This window comes from Panthera pardus, unplaced genomic scaffold, assembly GCF_024362965.1.
Source record: "Panthera pardus isolate Hobbes unplaced genomic scaffold, ASM2436296v1 HiC_scaffold_13, whole genome shotgun sequence".
NCBI lineage: Eukaryota > Metazoa > Chordata > Mammalia > Carnivora > Felidae > Panthera > Panthera pardus.
Genome location: NW_026526688.1, coordinates 82,426,389 through 82,449,780, shown reverse-complemented (window position 1 = coordinate 82,449,780; position 23,392 = coordinate 82,426,389).

The following is a 23,392-nucleotide window of genomic DNA, read 5'->3' as shown; positions in this document are numbered from 1 at the left end:
ATCACAATCGATAAGCTGGAAGGTATATGGAAATTGTTGCATTTGGTGTTCAGTAAACCCCTGTCAAAAGCTGATAACCTATCAATGAACACTGGAGAAAATCTTGTCTAGACTTCTCAATTATTTTTCAAGTAAAATAAAACAAAGAAAAGCAGTAATCATGACCAGAAACCTGCTCCATCCTCAGGTAAGAATGCTAGTTTTAGAGACCTGCTACGCTAATGCTTCAGGAAGGTGTGTTCTAACATCTTGAGTCTCCTCTAAAGAACTACCTGAACAATTAGGTAATCGGACAAGAATTAGGACCAACACCTCAGGATAAGTTCTAAATATTTGTAATGGCACGAGACTTTTTTTTTTTTTAATTTCTATTTCTTTTTTTCACTCTAGGTGATTAAAAACTAGAATTCAGTAATGAAATTATTTGGAAAGATCATAAGGTCTCTTTAAATTTGAGTGATATTTCTCTTTCAGCCAACTTTGTGTCATTATTTATAAATATGCATTATCCAGAGATAGCCATGATAACTCAATGTGAACTTTCCCCCATTTTTCTAAATTTGTTCAATGATGCAAGTATATATTTCTCTAACAAAATACAATTATGCTACATACATTGGGCTGCAACTTACTTTTCTCTTTCTTCTGTAATACATAATTAAAACCTTTCCAGATTGGGTACTGGGGTACAGAGTCTTTGTTATTTTAAATAATTACACAGTAGTCCATGATATGGATATGTGGTAATTCATTTACCATTATTGATAAAGATTATTTTATTTTCTTTTTCTTTTCCTTAAAAAAATTTTTTTTTTTTTGCTATTGCTTACCATGTTATAGTGATCTTCCTTGGGCAAATAGATTTATAGATTCGTATTTTTAATTCTGTAAGACAGGCTCCAGAAAGGGTCTTTTTAAACACAAATTAGATCATATTTCTTTGCTTCAAACTTTCTAATGTCTTCCCAGTTACTTAGGATAAAATCCAAACTCCTTTCCATGACCTTGACAACCATCCAACCCCACCCCGTGCTTCACAAGAGGGGTAGTGGCATTCTTACTTTCACTTCTGGATCCCATATGCAACTTCTCTTGCCCCCTCACCCCTACCCCTTCCATCCTGTGCTACCTCTCATGAAGAGACATCACACCCCTAGGCTTTTCTGTAATGAGCAAAGCTCACCCTAAATGTTCAGTTTATGAATCTTAAGGCCTGAGCTTAACTTTAAATTATTATTATTATTTTAAATCTTTATTTATTTCTGAGAGAGAGAGAGAGAGAATAAGAGAGCATGCACAGGGGAGGAGCAGAGAGAGAGAAGGAGAGAGAATCCCAAGTAGTCTCTGCACAGTCAGCACAGAGCCCCACTCAGGGCTGGAACTCATGAACTGTGAGATCATGACCTGAGCCTGAAGCAGGAGTTAGACACTTATCTGACTGAGACACCCAGGTGGCCCAGCCTGAGCTTTGCTTTGAGGCAAGAAGCCACATGCTTTTGCTGGGCCACACCAGCCACCTGCAAGAAGTACTATACAGTCAGTTCCAGTGCATCAACAACAAAAGCCTTTCCCATTTCTCTAGATAATGTGACATCTTAGTTTTCTGGCCAAGATACTTCAGAGGGACACCCTCAAATGTCTAAGGGTGAATTTTCTTCTGATCTTTGGAAGGATCAATTTGACTTAGAAATTTTCAGATTCAATTTGACTTAGAAAAAAAATTTTTAAATGTGTTCTTTCCTCTATAAATATAATAGAGCTAATAATTCCCAAACAGAACTGAAGGAGAGCATAATAAATATTTTGTAGAGCCATGAAGTAGAGCCATTGAGGGGAAGCCAGCACCACAACTTTTTATCCCTCTAATTTTAATGTATTAGTTGTATATATGTTAAGATTCATGGGCAACAATGTTGAAGGTCTAAAATTTGTCAAAAATTAGTATATCAAAGTTGAAGATGAAAAGGCTTATTATGGCATGCCTGGGTGGCTCAGTCAGTTAAGCATCTAACTCTGGATTTTGTCTCAGGTCACGATCTCAGTTCATGAGATCGAGCCCCACATCAGGCTCTGTGCTGACAGTGTGGAGCTTAGTTGAGATTCTCTCTCTCCCTCTCTCTCTCTCTGCCCTTTCCTTGCTCATTCTCTCTCTCTCTGTCTCTCTCTCTCAAAATAATAAACTTAAAAAAAAAGAAAAGAAAAGTCTCATTATACAGGAATAATGCTGCATTCGTGATCATTATTAACAGTGAAATGGCCCATATAGTTAACCTAAACACAGATACTAACAATTATAGATTATAGTAATAAGTGATAGGTATAGACATTTTCCTTTCTGTTTGAGAAATAAGTCAGAAGAAAGCATCTGCCTAGAATTCTCTGTCTAGAATTCTATGAATGAGGCTATGGCAGAACCATTAACAATGTTTGACTTTCAAGACCCATAACATAAGTCGGTCAAAGTAAATAACATTCAGAAGGTTGTCAGATTGCTCTAGACACCTGGACATGACAGCTGAGTCAGGATTCTGAGTCAGGGAAACTACATTTTCATTATAGATGTCACATAATTTCTGATATTAAACAAATAAGAAAGGACCTAACATGGTGAATATGGAGAAATTTGCTTCCTAAAACCAAGGTAATGTTTACTTTGGTAAACTGATGATAACAATGCCAGAGGAAAAAGGTAATAAGCTATAATTTTTTAAATTTTTATTTATTTATTTTGAGAGACAGAGGGGGGGGAGGGGCAGAAGGAGAGGGAGAGAGAGAGAGAGAGAGAGAGAGAGAGAGAGAGAGAATCCCAAGCAGGTTCCCTGCTGTCAGTGCAGAGCCTGACCCAGGGCTCCATCTCATGAACCAGGAGATCATGACCTCATACAAGATCAAGAGTTGGATGCTTTTTTTTTAACGTTTATTTTATCTTTGAGAGAGGGAGAGACATAGCATAAGTGGGGGAAGGGCAGAGAGAGAGGGAGACACAGAATCTGAAACAGGCTCCAGGCTCTGAGCTATCAGCACAGAGCCTGATGCGGGGCTCGAACTAGGGAATGGTGAGATCATGACCTGAGCCGAAGTTGAACACTTAACCAACTGAGCCACCCATGTGCTTAACAGACTGAGACACCCAGGCACCCCAGGCTATAATTTTTTTAGTATTTCCCCCACTGAGTTCCACTTAACTATTTTTGTAAATGGAAGGTATATTGCAAAACATATGAAGAGTAGGAAAACAATGAAAATTTTCACTTTGAGATTTTGAGTTATATGATTCTATAATTGCTGACTTATAGGTACCATAGGATTAGGTCCATCTAACTCATTGAGACTAAGAGGCAGTCACACTGACTGTTTTTAGTAAGTAAGTAGTAGTAAGTAAGTAAGAGGTATGGTACAAGTTATCATTCAATCCACCTTGAGTGAAAAAGTGTCTGACAGGTAGCAAAAAAAAAAAAAAAAAAAGCTATAGACAAAGTGGAAAATATATTTGCAATATTTTGTGCTTTAAGCAGCTTAAAATTCTTAATATAGGAAGGACTCCTTTGCATCAAAAAGAAAAAATGGGCAACCCAATAGAAAAAAAGGACTAAAGACAAGGACATTGGATTCACACCAAAAAATAAGAGTAAGTTGACAATAAATATGTAAAAAAAAAAAAAAAACCATGCAACCCTAGTATATGGAAGTAATGAATTATTTTTCTTCTACTTCTCTAATATGAACAAGTTTTTGGCGGTTTTTGTTTGTTTGGTTGGTTGGTTTTTATCTTGCTTTGTTTTAAGTAATGCTCAGTTTTATTGCCATTCTTGATTATGTTGCCAGAAAGCAGTTTGGCAATTCATAGCAAATGCTGGAAAATTCTGCATTCATTTCAAGCTGTTCAGTGTCAGACACTCTGCTAGGCACTAGGTTAAAAAACATCAAAAAATACCCAGCACAGACCCAGTGCACCACATAGATTCACTGGCCACAGGAGCACACACACTGTTATGACGAGAAGGGGACTGCTAGAGTAGCTCGGACTGATAGTTTTTATTGGGTAAGAGTGAGCAAGTTGATTGGAGGTAGTAAGGGCCAGGGAAGATTTCTAAGAAGTTCATCACTAAAAGCTACCAAGGCCCTTTAGCGGAAGGAATTTGACTTAAACCACTAACCATCTCCCAGGGCAACTGTGGTAATGGCAATACATTTCTTTTAGGGTGCTGGGATCCCCAAAGGATCTTATAAACATGGGGTCAGGGCCCACGCAGCAAACTAGAAGGACACCTTCTCCAGACCCTCCCATTAAGGGTGATATGTGTAAAACCTGAAGCAAATAATGCCCCTGCTCTCCCTGGGCCAACATTCCAGTTCCTTTGCACATTACCCCCTTTCCTGTGTGATTTACAGTGCATGTTTTTAAAATGCAGATTTTTTTCCAAGGTCTTATTGTTAGCACTGAAGGCAGTAGAATCTTGGCCTCAGTATAGTTACAGAAATTGACTACATATTCCAAGTGTCTGTGTGCACGGTAATCAATCGTAGATTCTAATCTTTAGTTTTTTGTTCATACAGCATTAATTGAGAGAAATTGTTTTAAGACCAATGTACAACCAGTCTCTCTTTAGATTTAGTATCCATTTTCAAGAATATTTATTTTTCTTCCTATCTTCTTTCTGTATGTGGAGACTATGTGAACACTATTGGCTGTAATTGTGAGATGTGTGTGTTTCATGCACATAGAAATGTTTTAAGTCAATGAACTATAAAGAAGTATGAGTGTATACAATTCTTTTTTTCTTAGAACATGGCTCTGATGGATGCTAAGAAAGATTTTTACTTAATGAAAGAAAAATACAACAAATTAGATTGGCTCCTGTGATTGGCAGGTGTTGGGTTTTCAATGGAGACAAAAGACTACAATTTAGAGCCACTCTTTTCCTTGGGCTAATTGAAAATTTGTTTCATTGTAAAAATCCACATGGTGGGGGAGCATCTCTCCAAGGTATTCTTTTAACTTTCAAAACAGAGTTTCCATCAGTCCTTGCCTAAGGGAGCTATGACCTGGATGGAAAATGCCACAAAGTATTAAAGCAAACTTTAGTTTTTTGACTGCCCCAGTATCTTCCCCTTTTCCTCCCACCAAGGAGTTGGTTCACTGTGGTCTTGTGTGGAATATTCCATGAAGCACACGGACAATGCATCAGATTGGTCATGGTATGAACAATTTTCATGGATGGAAATACAAAGGCCAGTGTTAAATGAAAGCTTCTATTGCCGCTTTGAACAGCAATAAATTGTGATGAAAAGTCTCCTGCCCTACAGACCATCTTAATCTTTTTCAGGCACACACTGGATAGCTTATAGGAGAAGCAGATTCTTCTGTAGGGCAGAAGGAAAGAACAAAACCAGTGGCCTTTCATTTAAGTTGAGAGATAAAATTCACCCAAATTTCATGGAACAGTCATCGGACATAAACCAAATGAAAAATTCTTTTCATAGTGGGCCCAAAGGTGTGCCACCTAAAATGAGTAAGTTTTCTCTTCATGCTCTCCATGTGTGCATAAGGGCAAGCTACTGCTGGAGGTCATGATTTATTTTTGTACTGTAACCCAGCGCAAAATGCCCTCTGGTGCATGGTTGAAGATGATATGGCTTCTTTGAGTCAGAGAGGAAAAAAGGGGAATGGAATAAGTACTGGTGGCATTAAAATAAAGAGCAAATAACTTATCACCATAAGGGTTTCCAAGTATTGCAGCCCACGAAATCCTGAACTCTGCTTGGAATGTGATAAGGTGGCCAGACCAGTTGTGAAATACTTCTCTCGTAGGAGCTCTGAGCTGACGAGCCATATAAAGAAGTGTTGCAGATTAGAAGCTGATTTCTTGTCAACATATCAAGGTGGTCCTTTCAAGGCTTAACAATGTGAGGGACACTGAGCCTTGACAGAAGAAGAAACACTTTTATCTTACTGGGCACCAGTCTTCTACAATTTCTGGCTTAAGTTTTGAACAACCGGATAGCATATTTAAAAGTTCTCCCCTGGATTCTACATCATTGTCTGATGTGGGAATGGGTCTTGTTATTTTTTTTTTTTTTTAACTCTAGTTGACAAGTACTCCTCTGGGAAAGTCACAATGACTCCATGTTAATTTCTACTTATACTGCCCATCCCGAATCAGTGCACATTGGTCAAGGCATGACACAAGAATAATCTGAAGGAGAATGAACTTTTTGTACACTAGTTACAGCTACAGTGCATGCCTACAGTTTAAGGAACCATTTCCTAATAGGAAGCTTAGTCATGCAGACCTAAGTTCCTCTCATCAGGAAAGAACAGCAAATGTCCCTCTAAATTAACATTATAATATTGACACAAGCAAGTTTTGTTACTTATGTCCAGGCTAAGAGGACTTCAGCGTGTCTAGAATTGATCAGTAGTGATCCAATAAAAGAAAGCAAAGAATTTATAACAGTGAAACCAGAGACTTCATAGACTAACCCCTACATAACAGAAGAAGAAACTGAAGCTCTCTGACAGGCATGCGATCCACACAGCTACCGAGTGTCTGAGCCAGAACACAAACCTGGGTCTCTTCTCAGAGCCCTGGGCTCTTTTTGAGCTGCTGTTTCGGATCTCCCCAAACAGACTCTCCTGCTGCTATAATTAACAAGCTGGAAATAACCTAAACATTTCCCGAAGTTTTGAAAATGTCACATACTAAAGTGCTTTCTGACATGGCTTTCACAGAGATGTTTAGTGACACTGGGAAAAAATGCTTTTTGCAAAAGTGAAGCCAGCAGATGGTTATTGTGGAATGGCCATCCCAATTTTCAATCCCACGAGGTATAAATAAGTACTGAGAGATATCCACTCTTTTGAATGATCATCCAGCCCTCTTGAGGTTTTTCATCATCACCAGCCATAAATATCACTTAGCTCTTCCATTCACTTGTGGCCTGGTAATATACCCCACCGGGAATTAGGCATTTCTCATTCCCAAAGCTGGCTTGGCCACCCACTTACTGTGTGGCCTTGGACAAGTCATTTAGCGAAGTTCTCAATCTTAATCATACAGTAAAAATCTTGACTTGCCTTATGACAATGACCTTATTCGCACTTACTGCGGATTCCCATTTTCAAAACTGATTTTAAAAAACAGTAGCACTGTGGTATCACATACATAGAAGCCTAGCTATGTGGTTGTATCATCCAAACACAGCAAGATTGGAACGCAGGAAAAAAGTGGGACAAACTCTTCAGCACACTGCAGCTGAGAAAGAAGCTTAGTAATGAGCATTCTTACAAATTATGTTGTTAAAAGCAAGGCTCTAATGAGGACTAAATGTCCATAAAAATTTGCCACTTGTCTATTAAAACACAGCTCTTGCATGAAGCTTCTTTAGAAAGTTCCAGAGGCATAGCCTTCACTCTTAGGCTGGGTTAAGAACGATTTCTCCATGATCTCATAACCCCTTGATTACGCTGATGTCATTTCACTTATTACCTTGTATTATGGTTGTTTATTCATGTATCTGTGGCCCCAGTAGACTTTAACTCTCAGAGACAGGAACCATGTCTTATTCATCTGTTTCTACTCACACTGTGACACACAGTAGGTATTAACTACACGGCTTCTTGATTTCTACCGTAATGGGGCAGTTGGTTGTATATGGGAGAAGCTGTCCATTCTGTTCTCACAGTGAGTGAGGAAATGAAGTGTTGTTTTTCTGGTACAGTTTTTATTTCTTCAACTTATAAAAAGATACTAATAAAGACTTAAATATATTTTTATTATTTTTTTTTTATTTGAGACAGAGAGAGAGAGAACAGAAGGGGAGACGGGTAGAGAAAGAGAGAAAGAGAATCTTAAGCAGGCCCCATTCTCAGTGTGAAGCCTGATGTGGGGCTCAATCCCACGACCCTAGGATCTGACCTGAGCCAAAATCAAGAGTCAGATGCTCAACAAATTGAGCCATTCATGTGCCCCAAGACTTAAGCTTTTATGAATAGTATTTCAGTCTCTTTCATCTATCTTTGTCTTAGGGCCTTGAAACAGTAGTCTAAGTACGACTACATTCTGTTGATTCTGGCTGATACACACATACACACACACTCATAGTCTCTTACATACACATACATTGACACACACTCACACACTTATACACACACTTGCATGCTCATCACATTTTCACACATGCACACACATATACACTCTTTTTCTCTCTCTCTCTTACGTACACACACATACACACATGCTCAAGCCAGAACACATGCAAAAGGAATAAAATATTCAGAATTTGCATAAGGATCAAGGTATGTGGTAATCATGGGAAGGCCAATAATTTACTCTCTTCAATAAGAATAATAGACTTCAGGGAATATACTTTTGAGAAAATAGTGCATCACAAGTTGATATACCTATGGATACAGGTCTCTTGACCCTCGGAAAATCCTGACAGCTGGGAGAATCTATCACTGTAGATTGTAGCAAAGCTGAAAGGCCTATGTTCCACCTTGAAAAATTGCTATTTTTCCTGTGCATTATCTTCTAAGTGTACTGAAACTTCTTGCCACAGAGATTTGAGTATAGATAACCTAAGGGCCCCAAGGAATGCCAGCATTCATCAACAACTCTTCATTACAAATATTTATCTTTGATTGATACATAAGTCCAAGATAATCCCACAAATTCACTTTTTCTGAGAAAAAAAAATCCAGAGTGAGAAAATTAAGAAATAAATATAAGAGGTATACTGCTTCTTTTTATCTGACTGATGCTGTATTATTTTGACAATTTTAGTATATCCTCTATTGTAGTCTCATCTGATAATGCAAGATGACGCTAGTTTATTACTAATATTTTGCCCTCAATTCTTTTATCAAACCAGGGAAGAAAATTCTATCCTAAATCTATGATTCCTAAGGTAAATTGACATGAATCAGTGTCACTATGGTACAGTGGAAAGCAGTCAGTATGAAGTAGAGGGGAAGGCTGTAGGCTCTAGAGCCAATCGTTGCTAGCCATGTGACCTTAGCAGAGTTACTAAGCTTCTCTGGGTCTCATTTCTGCACCTGCCAATGGAAACATTCCTTAGACAAAGAACCGGAAGGGCCACAGCTCACTCTGATAGAACCATAAAAGAGGAAATAAATCGGAGGAAACTGGCCCCTCATCAGAGGGGCTCCTGGACCCTGGTCCAGAAACTGATCCTTACCTCTGTAGCCAGCAAGACTGAGTCACAATAAGCATCACTGTCCCCCGTTTACCAACCACTACTGAAGTCTACGATGTGACCTGAGACTGCCTAGCTCCGACCCAGGAGCTTTTCCCATGAAAAGGGTGGTGTTTTACACAGAGGAGACTAGGGATTTTGGAATAGAGAAAATAAAGAAAGCGATGGAGGTATGGGGAAGGTGCCAGAATCCAAGGCCAAGTTAGCAATGGGTGAGTGGGAATATTATCCACAAGATCCCATTCTTGGGGGTCTCAATCTTTAGGAACTTGTCTTTTTTGAAATTAAAGAGAAAATCCAAAGGGACTATAACTTTAACCTCTTTCTTCCTTTATTGTAACTCCTTTAGGAAATCACCCAATTTAGGGTAAACTGTAATTGCACATCTCTAAATACTCTGCTATGCTAGTCTTTGGGAGATGGAATGGGCAGAACAGCAGGAAGTTTGGCTCCTTCCCACCCTTTCTGAACACCAGCAAAGTGGGACCCTCAGCACGCTGAGTACATGACAATGTAAAGTTTCTATAGGCCTTAGAACCTCTCCTAGCCAGGAGGGGTTGAGAAGAAACCCCAAGGACTAGAGGAGCATTCTAAAGTGGAAAGGCTGGAGAAATAGTTAAGACCAACCCTTCCTATTAGCCCTGCATATTAGGTAATGTGGACTAAAGAAATAAGGCAAAAAAATCATCCATCAAATGGTGTGGGGGAGGAACATGGAGCACAAACAGAAGCAAAACCATAAGACCACAAACAACGACACAAATGCAGTCAACAGCCAGAAACCGCAAAGGAGTCTTCACATGTGAACAGTCCCTAAGTCCAAATCATCACTCATTAATCATTCAAATCCAGCCAGTACCTATGGAGGGCAGAAGTGGTAACCTGGGACATTGGGGATCTCTCACCATGTGATCTATTTAATGCAGACTTTAGCATATCACATAGATTTACTTATGATCCCCAAATTTTATTTATTTTTTTGTCTTTTGAGGGAGGATATTGCTCTTATTCTTCAATGTAATCAACCAATTACCAACATTTCTAAGCTCAGAAATTCTCCAAATACAGTTTGATTTGCAAATATAATGAGTCCAAAAGTAAAAACGAATGTGAAATTTGTAAATACTAAAATCTCTAATGGTTTTTGTCCTTATACTAAATTCTTTGTAAACGTCAAACAAATAAGTAAGAAAAACCTTTAGCCCCGCACACCTGACTCCAGGCTGGCACTGAGTGATAAGAAGTGGCAATCAGGCTGTACAATAGTAATAATAATAATAATAATAATCACAGTCAAGCTACCTATAAAAACTTTAGCTGTTAGAAGACCTGAAACAAATTCCCCTCATTCAAGAGTCTGTATTTTATTTTATTTTATTTTACATTTATTTATTTCTGAGAGACAGAGAGTGAGCAGGGGAGGGGCAGAGAGAGAGGGAGACACAGAATCTGAAACAGGCTCCAGGCTTTGAGCTGTCAGCACAGAGCCCAGTGCGGGGCTCGAACTCACAAACCATGAGATCATGACCTGAGCTGAAGTCAGATGCTTGACTGACTGAGCCACCCAAGCACCCCTAAGAGTCTATAATTTTAAAGTTCATTTCTCAATATCTGGAATTTATTACAGCTCATTAGGTATAACTTTTCCCATCCTACTAAGGATGGCTCGAGGGAATTTTTCATATTTCTTCCCCCATCGCTACTGAGGAAACACCACGGTTAAAGGGTTCCAAGTTCCTCGGGCAGTTTTCCCATTGACTTGGGGGGAGGCACCTGTAAGAACTCACCCCAGTTTTCTCCATCCTGTTCCCTCCCTTGCCAGATGAAGAGCCCGTTTCTTGCCAGTTACCATGTTATTCCCCAAAGCTACACTGCATGGCACATTTCAGATCTCTAGTCAGAATTTACTAACAGGCCTACGTTGTTTTTAAGTCTGATTTTGCTCCCCAGTTGCTTAGCATAATACCAAATAAGAGAGGAAACTGGGTCAAACTAAAACTGACAATGAATTTGCCAGTGTTATTAGACTTACTGTCCTAAACTTCTAGTATTCTTTTTAACTATAATAGGAAGCCTACACATAAGGGAAGAGATAGTATTCAAGATTTTAAAATGTTTCTCATTTATACAATATTTATTCATTAATTTTTGAGCAGTCTAAAGTTACTTATTGAAATATGTTAGCTACTTATTTTTAACTGCTAGATTTAGACCCTTGTATTTTTGTAGCCTCATACATTATTAAGACAACATTTTGCATTTGTTTTGTTTCCAATCAAAACATCAAAACAAAATTGAAAAAACATTAGCTAAGTGATTAACTTTTATTAGGAAGTAGCTGAAAACTTAAGGTAAAATTGGAAGTATAGGCACAAATAAGACATGCTTCCATTAATAATGGAGAACTTGAGTTCTTCTCTGTTACACTTACTCTTAGTAAAATGGACCTTACTTTGGTGGGGGGAGAATCTCAGATTTCTAGATTTTCCCAGCTCCCCCAACCTAGGAAAACCATTGGATTACACAGCCATCAGAGCCAAACATCCCTTGGCCTCAACAGAGCATCTGCCTTTTTTTTCCACTGCTCTTCTGCCTGCTGCCAAAGTTCTCTGCTTATGCTGAGGCAAACCGAACTACCTACGTGTGGTGCCTTCTTCCACTCTTTCCTCTTTCCAAGTTCACATAACTGGGTCTAGGTGATCTCACAGATTTCATTCAAGTATGTCAAAATGCCAGCTTTTATTTAGCACATCGGTTGCATTTTTCCTTGTTCTGCATCTTCTGTCTAGAGCAGAGGTCAGCCAACTAAAGCCTTCAGGCCATATGGACCTGGCTTTTTTTTGTACAGGCCATAAGGTAAGAATTTTTTTTTTATAGCTTTAAAGGGTTGTAGGAAGAAGAAAAAGGAAAAGGAAAAGGAGAAGAAAGAAGAAGAAGGACAAGAAGGAGGAGAAGGGGAAGAGAGAGGGCATGAGGAGGACATGGAGAGGAAGAAGGGAAGGCAGCAACAGCCCCAGTGGCAGGGACTGGATATGGCTGATAAAGCTCGAAATACTGGTCTAGAGACACGGTTGGCCTTACTCGAAGAATGTGACTCCATTTTAGATCATTTAGGATGAAGGCATAAAAAAAGTGCAAGAAGGAAAATGTAGCCAATCTGACATGACACAAAGGAAATTTTGATTAAAGCCTTTTCTAAACAGTTTCCCTTGTGCAGCAAACAGTGTTGGTGTTTCCCCAGCAGACATTCTCTCTCAATCTTGATGGCGTATCAGGCAGCCATGTGTTTCAGGGGAGCCTGGGGCTCTCCTCATCCTCAGGGAGGTAAGTTTCCATAAGTCCAGTCAAGGTAATTCCATCCCCCTTGCTGGTGATTGGTTTGGAACTTGGCAAAAGTTGTCAATCTGGCCAATAAAACATAAGGGTAAGTCAGCTGTGGGATGCATGAAAACACTTTACTTTCTCTTAAAGGGGAATCCAAAGGGGCAAAAAACACAGCTCCTTCTTCCTCTGGCATCTTTGGACATTGCTGGGTAAAGACATAATGCCCAGAACTGCTGTAACCCACTGGCCAAGGGGATAGGCAGAGTGGAAAGTTGACCAAAAAAAAAAAAAGAATAAATAAAAGATAAAAATTTAAAAAATCAACTTTCAAGCCACCTACCTGGGAATTTGGTATGTAAGATGATGAAATTTCTCTATTATCAAATCTACTTCTAGTTGTTTCTTTCCCTGCCCATCCTCTTCAAACCAGAAGCACGCTGATAGACCCTGTATAGATGACAGCTTATAGGAAACAAGCTTGGCTCCCTCTAGCAAAAAAATGAAATGCTGGCCTTGTTTTAATGGGATAAGTAATGTATTTATTAATCTATCCCTTCTGACATACAACTTTTGAATCTGGGATAAATACATCTCTGGGTGCAGCTGTTATGACTAATTCTTAATTTAGAAGAACTGTCATCAAAAGTAGAGTGAATCTTCCTAACCATTGGTAAGTAGACGGCTTTACCTTTGTTCAGATGTCAGCATAGTTTACCGAAGTTTCTAAGTATTCTCAGTGCTATACGCATCCTTTCACTCATAGATATTTTTTAATATTGCAATGAGCAGATCACAATAAATTAATTTTAAGAGTCAGAAGCAAAATTCCCAAAAGGGCAGAGCAAATCTTCAAACCCATGAAGCTCACTTCTCCACCCCCATGGCCTCTCCCTCTTCCCCACCCATGTTGACATATTCCACACTCCCCCCACATCCAGCATGCTGTTGGCCATGTGTGTTACCACACTTGTGAGAAGTTACAATAGTTTATTCTAAATGTCTTGGCTTTTACAGCCTAAATTGAGGCCTTTAGTGGCACTTGGAAATTATTTTTGTGGTTTACTTTTATAGATAACACATTTCCCACCCCTACCCCTTTCTGCTGGCTCCTTCAGAAACTTGGTTGAGGGAAACCACACAGAATTCTGAAATCTGTAGGCCAGGTGCCCACATCACAGTAACTGGGATCACCATACTGGTGGCTTTTGGCAAGACATCAAAGTCGGTTCTTTCTCCTATTATCATTCCTAACAGGAAATTTGACTCCAGTGAATATATATAATATTTTCAGTAGCTTTAACTCATAACCCATTAATTACTTTTGGTTTTATTTATTGTGCTTCTGGTATTTCTCTTAAATTTAAAACTCTCCGAGAGTCTTTTAATTTTAATATTATACTATTATTTATGGGAAATCGTAGCAGGGATACTGGTAGTAGTAAGAGGGAAGAAATTGATGAAAACTTCTTGTATCTATGCTCTTCCCAGATGACTGAATTTACCAACTTGTTTTGCATCATATGCTGTTGTCTTGATTTCCTCCCAGGATATTTTCTTGCCTCTGTCTCAGCATACCAATAGGCCAGCTACTTATTCACTTTCTCTCGTTCACGAGTCCGCAAATATTTATTCCTAAGGTGCTATGAGCCAGACATTTACAGAGGCTCTGGGGGCTTCAGTGATGAACACAACCGACCCAATCCCTGTCATCATGGAGCTCACATGGAGCTCATAAAAACACAGACCCAAAACAAGAAAAGAGGCTATTACAAGTTGTGGTAAGTATCATAAAAGAAACAAATGAGGAGCTGAGAGAAATCATAGGATATTTTTTCCTCTGGGAAGGTTGTTTGGGGAAAGCATCTTTGAGTAGATGAGTAGTGAAGGCATAAGAGGGAGACAGCCATACAAACACTGGAGTTGAGATTGTACCTAAAAATGTTGAGTCTATTCTTTTGTTTTACTAAAGTTCATATCATTGTGCATTACCTATACGAATAGACTCTGTCCTACTTCCCAGCAGTTTTCAGCTGGAAGAGTCTTTATTATCTTTATGGTTCTCCTATGTCAATTGACCAGAACCACAGGGCAGAAACCTCATTCTTTAGGAACACTAAGACAAGTACAATTGGCTTCTGACCTAAAATTCTGTCAAGTGACTTCTCTCTTGGAACAGAATATGGCAGAAAATTCCAGAAGTGAAGGATCTTTCTTGTTAACGAAGAATGTGGAAGCAGAAATCTTCTAGAGCAATACATACTTGAGCATGGTGGTCTTTCCTTGCCTCCCCCTTTCCCTATTTCCTTCACATCATCATCATCATCCTTATCTACTCATACTCTAAGAGTGTAAGATTATTTTCCTTAAGAGGAATTCTTTCACTTAAGACATCAATGCAATCTAAACTGCATAATCTACATCTATTATCTACGTCTAGCTATACTGACTCAAAACTTTTCATTCTCACACCATATTAATACAAAGCATTTTTTCTGACTTAACCATAGTAGTTTGAGTGGTACACTCCAAAATAATATGTCTATGTCCATGTCCTAACCCACAGAAACTATAGAGGACACATTATTTGGAAAAGGGGCTTTTGTAAATGAATTAAATTAAGGATCTTGAGATGAGATCGTACTGAATTAGGGTAGGCTCTAAATTCAAGGACAAGTCCTTACAGAAGAGAGGAGGACATAGACACAGGCACACAAGGAAGAAGGCCATATGATAACAAAGGCAGAGATGGGAGTCATGCTCCATGAGCTAAACAATGCCAGAGTCTCCAGAAGCTTGAAGAGGCAGGAAGCATTCTCCCCCAGAGACATCAGAGGAAGCACAGCCCTGCTGACACCTTCATTTTGGACTTCTGGCTTTCAGAACCGTAACAGAAAAAAATTCTATTATTTTAAGCCATCAAGTCCTTATTTGTGGGAATAAAAAGCAATTCACAAGCGTTGAAACAGTGTAAAAAGAACATGTTGCCCATTGCACAAAGGTATCCCTGGCAAGTTCCACCATGGCTCTTTCAAAGATCGTGCTCTCAGAACATTAATCTGTCTCAGACCTGGCCATTCCCCATGCTCCATTCCAGGGATGGCAATACAAGATGATGGAAGGAATGCTGGACTGAGAATCAGAAGCTGAGGTAATTTTGGTCCCTGATTGTAGACTCTGGGTCTTAATATTTCTATCTTGCCTTAATTCATGGTGGAGTAATAGAAGTGGTAAAAATGGAAGAATAAAAAAATAGCTGTGAAAATGAACTGTAGGTAATAGTGCTCCCTGAAAAGAAACTCATAGTATCACAGAAGAGAGAGAAAAAAAAGAAAATTCATATGAATTCTTGTCCCATAGATATCACTGGACCCAAATCCTGAACAGGAACCTTCATTCCAAATGAGTCTGGGTGACCTCCATAGCTCACAATCTCCAATGCTGCCAAGTTACTCTGATGAGTTTCCAAGGGTCACAAATCCACCACAATTCCTCACAGAAAATTGACATGAAAAGTACATGTCATGCTTGGCTACGTTTGGGGGATTTAATATTCAGAGAGGTGATAGCCTCATCATAAGTGCCAAACTCAGAATTAAACACCATTTCTGGCTATCAGCCCCATAAGCTGGTATTTTCTGGGAGTCTTTGGGAGACATCTGAACATCCTGGTACCACTCAGTCCTACATTCTGGGCCAAGCCTGTGGATGTTTCAAAAGAAAGCCAGAGTAGCCGAGGCAGTGGTTTTCATGAAGGTCCCAGAGGCTGCCTGCCAAAGCGAAACCAGCTGAGTAAACTTGGTGGCCAGACCCACAGCTCAGTAAGTTAGTCCCACTGAGACGTCAGCCTTGACACGAGAGGGTCCCAGCCCCATCAAAGTGGGTTAAACACAGACCTTGTCTAACAGTTTGGTGAGAGATGTTACAATTCTCAGGCTACCTCCAAGGAGTTAGGAAAGCAGAACATAGGCTGGGATGGACCCAGATTTAGAAATAAATGTTTTCACATTAGCCTAAAAATGTGTTAGGAAAGGAATTGATTCTCCTTCTTCTTCTTCTTGCTTCCTATCAAAATCAAATTACTTTAAAATGAAAATATCTTGGGGTACCTGGGTGGCTCAGTTAGTTAAGCCTCTGACTTCAGCTCAGGTCATGATCTCATGCTCGTGGGCTCAAGCCCTGCATTGGGCTCTGTGCTGACAGCTCAGAGCCTGGAGCCTGCTTCAGATTCTGTGTCTCCCTCTCCCTCTGCCCCTCCCCTGCTCACATTCTGTCTCTCTCTCTCTGCCTCTCTCTCTCTCAGTAAATTAATGAAGACTAAAAATTATAAAATAAAATAAAATAAAATAAAATAAAATAAAATAAAATAAAATAAAATGTGTTTTCTGCATTCAAGACTTACCTGACCCATCAGGCTAGCTGCATGATTTAATATGGCCACATATGGTCAAATGGAAATGTTAGGACTTAGACTTGAGTAGTGGAAGGGCCACCTGGAGGTAGAGTCCCAAGTTCTTTAAGGGTAATAAATAAAGACATGAGCCAGAGGTAAAGGCAGTGATAAATAAACTACACATTAAAAACCAGGAGGCACAACATCCTGACTTTGTGGCTTCCAAGACCTTGAGGCTGATAGATCAAGAGTCCTAGGTACAGAGCTTGCACTCTTCTCTTCACTGCCCCAGGGTAACCCCTAGACTCATTATAAATCATTTGCATTGCAGTTACTGTCCCCCTCCATAGAGAAAGGCTGCAAACCTTATAGAGTCAAAAACTCCCCCTCCCAACCTGTGCGAGGGGTCCCCCAAATGATTGGAAGCAGCCTCCATTAGACACCACCCCTCTGTACATCCCAGCTCCTCCCCACCCAGAGAGACCCAGTAAAACCTAGGTCCAAAAACCTAGGGAGTGGTTCCACCACAGGGAACCTACCTGCACTCTCCAACCTTGAGAGTGTACTCTCACCTTAATAAACTGCTCTGTGCCTGCTGCTTTCCTTCTGGCAGTCTTACTGGAGTGCAGGTCCCCTGATAAATCTCTCGGGCAATCCGTGGACAGGGACCTCGGTTCACACAATGCAGACTCTCTCTCACCTGTAACAGAAAGAATACTGAACTTACCCAGGGCTGGGTCCTAATGCTAGACATAGTCATCTGAATGAGCTGGTCAAGAGGCACATTAACGTAAGACTTAGTTTCTTCTTTTGTTAAAGAACACGGTTAAAGAGCATATGGGGCCCTTCTTAAAAACGTATTTGGAGAAAACCCAAAATATCAAAGGAATAATGATTATTTAAATATACTAATAAGTTGTCAGGTTTTAACAACTTTCAAATCCATCACAAGCCAGTAATACAAACTCCCATAGAAATCAATCCTACAGAAGCTTATGTATATAACTGGGTCTCTCATATACACTGGAAATGCGTCCCTTCCTGTGGAAGAGTTTTGCATTGTAGCAACTTAAGGTCGAACTTCCTTAATTTTAAAATTATAAAGACGCAGTGGAAATAAGTGAAAATGACTCAACAAAACAAATAACAGCACAAAGGATGGGAGTCCAAAAGACTAAAAAAAAAAAAAAAATTATTCTTATTAGGCCAATATGAAAATTTTAGGTTGTAAAATAAATAGGAAAGAATAAAATCGAAATAACATTATATACTGGTAATTCTGAGTAAAAACTAAAGTGTAAAAATCAAGAAATGAATTCATATATATAAACACTGGGCTTTGTGGCTTTTTATTATTGTACAGAAGTCTTAATGGCCTTTGCTCTTAATGTTAGGATAGATCATTTTCCCATCCTTTAATTTTCACTTTTTGCATATTGACAAGCATCACCTTTACAAACACGTTGTCAGAGTGAAAGGGAACTACGTTTTTCAAAGGGTCCTGAGATCATGAAAGAAGTGGTCAATGTCCTTAGCAGCAGAACACTCCAATGAGGACGCCTTCCTTATCCAGGGAGCTGTGAGCTATTTTGTGTTATATAAAGATTCTGCAGTGAAAGAAAGAAAGAATCAAGGGCCCAGGGCAGACCAAATCAATGTTAGCAAAGCAAACTGGACAACCTGAGGCTTCTTGTAAAGCAACTCTCTTGCTTAAGGAGAAATTTTCCTGGGCCCCCGGTTGGGGGTGGGGGGCACTGGAGCAGCTCCCTCCCATCACCTGCTTCCCTGTCTGTGGTCATTTTCACAAGTCAGCAGGGGGTAGAGGCAGGAGGCAAATCCAGCACATCGTCAAAATAACCAAGTGTTCTGTGCCAAAAGGAAATGTGGGCTAAGAACTATAATGAGAGGGTAAGCAAGGAGCCACTGGTTCCAAGCAGCAAGATGTGTCAGCGAGAGAGAACAGCAGCCCTGCTGGCCTCGGTACAGGCCAGAGCCTTAATCTGTAAATCACTGTGAAGCCCAATACGTCAAAAAAATGTGGCCACCCCTGGAGTAAAGGCGTAAGGCAACAAAATAACCTCCTGCTCTAACCTCCTGCGGATAACCCATGTGAAAATACAAAAAAGCGCCAGCGTCCAAGAGAGGGGAAGGGTAGCTTGCCAGAACCTAATTATATTTAATCAAGATGGCGAAAAATGATGAGCACGTGTCCCATAATCCCAAATGAAAAACACACGCATATGCACACACACGGACACACACACACCCCACTCTTAAGAATGCTTGACTGTACATTCTCTCATCTCCCTTTATAAGCCTACTCTAAAATTTCTGGCACGGGCCTGAAAGTCATTAGTAATTTAGCTGAAACGTAAAATTTTACTGCAGCGTATTGGTAGCTATTATAAGGTATAAATCTGTGTGGCTCTGGCAGGTTGAATTCCCTCCTACTCCCCTTCATCATGCTACAGAAAGCATTTAACTATGCTGGGGGTACAGGACTCACATTTTGGAATTAAATTAGAGACATGAGAATACTAAAATACCCTTTCTTTTCTTGATCCACGCCAACCATTTTGAACTGCTTTCTTGGGCCACGTCCCACTAAAGAAAATGTGATCTTCATCAGTAAATTTGGATTCAGCAAACTGCCTCACAAAAAAACATAGTGTGCAAAATCATCAGGGCCAACAAAATCTGTGTTTGCTTTGCCCGCATTTATCCTATCTGCCCAGGCCCATCATTTTCAGAGGTTGTTGGAGAGCACAAGGCTCTTACTCATAAATCCCAAGTTTCCCTATAAAATTAAGCAAAAAGAAAAACCATGTATACTGTTGTTTTGTTTTGTTTTGTTTTGTTTTGTTTTGTTTTGTTTCAGGGAATTTTTTCTTACTTTCTTGCAGTTTGTTTCATGATTTTTTTCAAACTCCTTCCTGGAATCTTTAGGTCTTGGATGCAAATATATTTTCATAGCCAAAGGGTTATGTATTTGAGCATAGTACCATTAGCACATGAGATCTGAACACTTATTATTGGAGCGACTCAGTAGAAGGCATACGGGCCTTGGAATTGACACCTAAATTCTATCCCCTTGGCCAGGGATAGCAATTATAAGAACTTGTTTCACACGCTTTCTATTCTTGTGCCCATAGCAGATATTATTAATGGTTACAGAAATAGTAGGGGCCCAGGTGAACCTAAATTCAATAGTCCTTTCTGACTGAATCAAAACACAAGCTGAGTCTTTTTCTCGGCACAAATCTGCAGGTAACCATGATCAATTTATCAAAGTTAGCACATGAGACAACAAAACTCATTTGCCTTCTCAAGGATAAACTGTAAGCACTAAGAGTTCAGGGACCACAGTTATTCATTGTTTATCTCTGGCACATATCCCAGTACCCAGTACATAGCTGGCCTCAGAAAACATTTATTGAATGCTACAGAACTGTCTGATCCCACCATTAACTCCAAGAGCTTCCTTCACTAAGTAACTTCTTTTCCTTATTTTGTTTTCCTAGAAACTCGGTAGTGTGTTAATTACTAGTCACCTTATTATTGTTACCAAAAAAAATTAAATGTTAATTAAATATTACCAACACCATTAACTTTTTTTAAAGCAAATAATACTATGTTCAGTATGACTTAGAGAAAAATAAGTGGGCATGTTGTCTACTCCCTAGTTGCTTGGTGTCTGAAATGGAATAGCCTGAAATACAAATGAAAATGGTTTATGGATTTCCCTCCAGTTTGGTGTCTTCTAGTGGGAAGACTCAGTCACTTTCATCAATTTTGTCAAGTCTCCTGATGTCATGGAAATTTTCCTTGTCTGTTTAAGGAAATAAGACACTTTTACACAGTGTTATTGGAGTTACTGATATAAAGGCACTTCACACCTTTACTTTCAGGAATAACTAGCAGAGGCATGTTTAAACCATAAGGAAAGATTCACTGGCCTATGTAATTAAAAATACTACAGAGAGTGTAAGCTAAAGGTAAACGTTGATCAAGCCACTCAGTTATGAATCCAAATTTTTTTTTCATTTCTTTCTATGTAGGATTCATCCTAAAACTGGCTTACCTCATGGTCCCCAAATGGCTGCAACTGCGCAAAGTAACACACTTTCTCATTAGTTTATTCAACAATAGCACCAATGTTCCAACATTTCCAGGAAAAGAAATGAGATTGAATCTATACAGATGGCGTAAAATTTATGCCACAACCTTAACTAATTATTTTAACTTGTGAATGGGATGCACTGATTAGATTAGCCTAGGTCATGTGTTCCATCTTGGACCCAGAAGTGGAACCATTTCTCTCAGAATCACACAGATCCCCAAACAGAAATCAGTACTATTAGAAAAGGATTTTAAAAATAGTGCAAAAAACTCAGCCAATAACATCTACCATAACAGTATCTCTTTCTAATCAACTGAGGCAGAAACTCCTATGTGATCTATAAACCAAGAATAACTGTCAATCTCCTAAGCTTCTGTTATTTTTTTACTACACAAGCATTGTAAACAGTGTGTAACTCCAATATTTTCTAATCCAACAGCCTATCAGTACTAATAGGGTTCAGAAGGAATGCACAATTCTTACTGCCACTGTAGCCTCTACCTATATGCCTTCAAGGATCATTCTCCCAGAATATTCTCCCACACTCAAATATTTTCAAGAGGCCCCATAGATGTCTCAGATATATTGACAAGGGAGCACACAGTCTCTGGATATTTTGCTTCCAATCACATCATATCAGAAATCTACTTGTCCATAGGGCAGCAACCATGGCCACAGCACATCCGCCATCTTTGCCACGATCTCGCCCATCACCACTCTATCGGTTCTGCTGGAGAATTCTATCCTGGCTATAGCATGGCTATACCATGCATCCAACTATAAAATAACACTGTGCTCCTTTTTCTTTTTCTTTTTTTTAAAGTTTATTTATTTGAGAGAGATTGGTAGGGAGGGGCAGAGAGAGAGAGGGGGACATTGGGTCCAAAGACAGCAGAGAGATAGACCAGGAGCTCAGACTCACAAACAATGAGATCATGGCTTGAGCCGAAGTTGAATGCTTAACCAACTGAGCCACCCAGGTGCCCCAACACAGTGTTCCTTTCAATCCTCACAAACTCCCTCATGTAAAGCACTTCTTCATTTAATTGTCCTGATTCCCAGTCACCAAAACAAGGGCCAGTTAAGCTAAATATGGTCATGTCCCAGTTACTATCTCTGTAACACCCTCTTCTCACTCCACTGCCCATCAAAATCCTCTTCCCTCTGCCCACCTCTGTTTTTTTTTAAGTGACTTATGTTAGACTCCTGAGAGAAAAATAAGGCTGTACATCTCACTTTTAATTCATTTAAGACATCCAGATAATTGTCAAGGTTCCTTTTTACATTGGTTCTAGAGAGCTTAGAATTAAATGTATTTTACCTTGCTTCAGGAATACATATGTGCATTTTAAGCTTTATTCCCACGTGCACATTCTCTCTGTCCTTGATTCCTTCCCTTCTTATCCAGTGATTCTCATTTCCATTTTCCTGATGATTTTTTACCCTGTTGCTGCACCTCACCCATTGCACCATTGTGGTACATTTCCTACATCTTACTCCATGTTTGCAAGGTCCTCCCAGGTCTATGGCTGAAGGTATATGTGATAGTCACAACCAGTGGAAACTTTTGCTAGTAGGGTGAGTTGGCCTAGCCTTCTCCCTACCAGCCCTGACCTACCATTGTATCTCCTTCTTGATGGCTACATCAGAAATCCCTGGTAAACTGAATAACTCATATACCTATAGCAGGGAGAATTTTTCAATGAGGGCAGTTGCCATCACAAAGATGATCGAGGCCTCGGTCTAGGAGATGGCTTCTTCCCTCTCTTAACTGGGATGAGGATATCACTGTTAATTCCAAATAGTGTAAATAATATCTCACCACAAGGGTGGATAGTTCCACCCCTAACTGGCATCTCAAAACCTGGGTTTAACCAAGTCACCTGATTCAGCCTAAGTTTTCTTTCATGTGGCACTGAGGAACATTGCAAAAATTAAGGAAAACAGTTATAAGTTATACTTCAAGCAAATATTTGGTTTAAATGTAAAAGGTATCTATTTACAAGTAATGAAAGCAAAGTACTTCAAGTCATTGGATTTTCCCTTCTTGGAGAGAGAAGACCTCAGATGTTCTCATGCCAGGGAAGAGAGAGCATAAGTAATTGAAATGCAAAGTGAACCCTGGAGAAGGTTCAAGGTAATGGTGGAAGGAAAGCGTAGACACATCTTGTCTTGTCTTAAAGGTGTGGCACATTGAGAAGTTTGAACACACATGAACATGAAAAGCATGGGGCTCTGTGCAAAGGAAACAGAAGATCCTTTCTTGCTCATAATGAGTAGTATCTTCCTGAGGGAAGCAGGTGGACCAGTGGGAAAAAAACATTTGGGAACATTGGGAA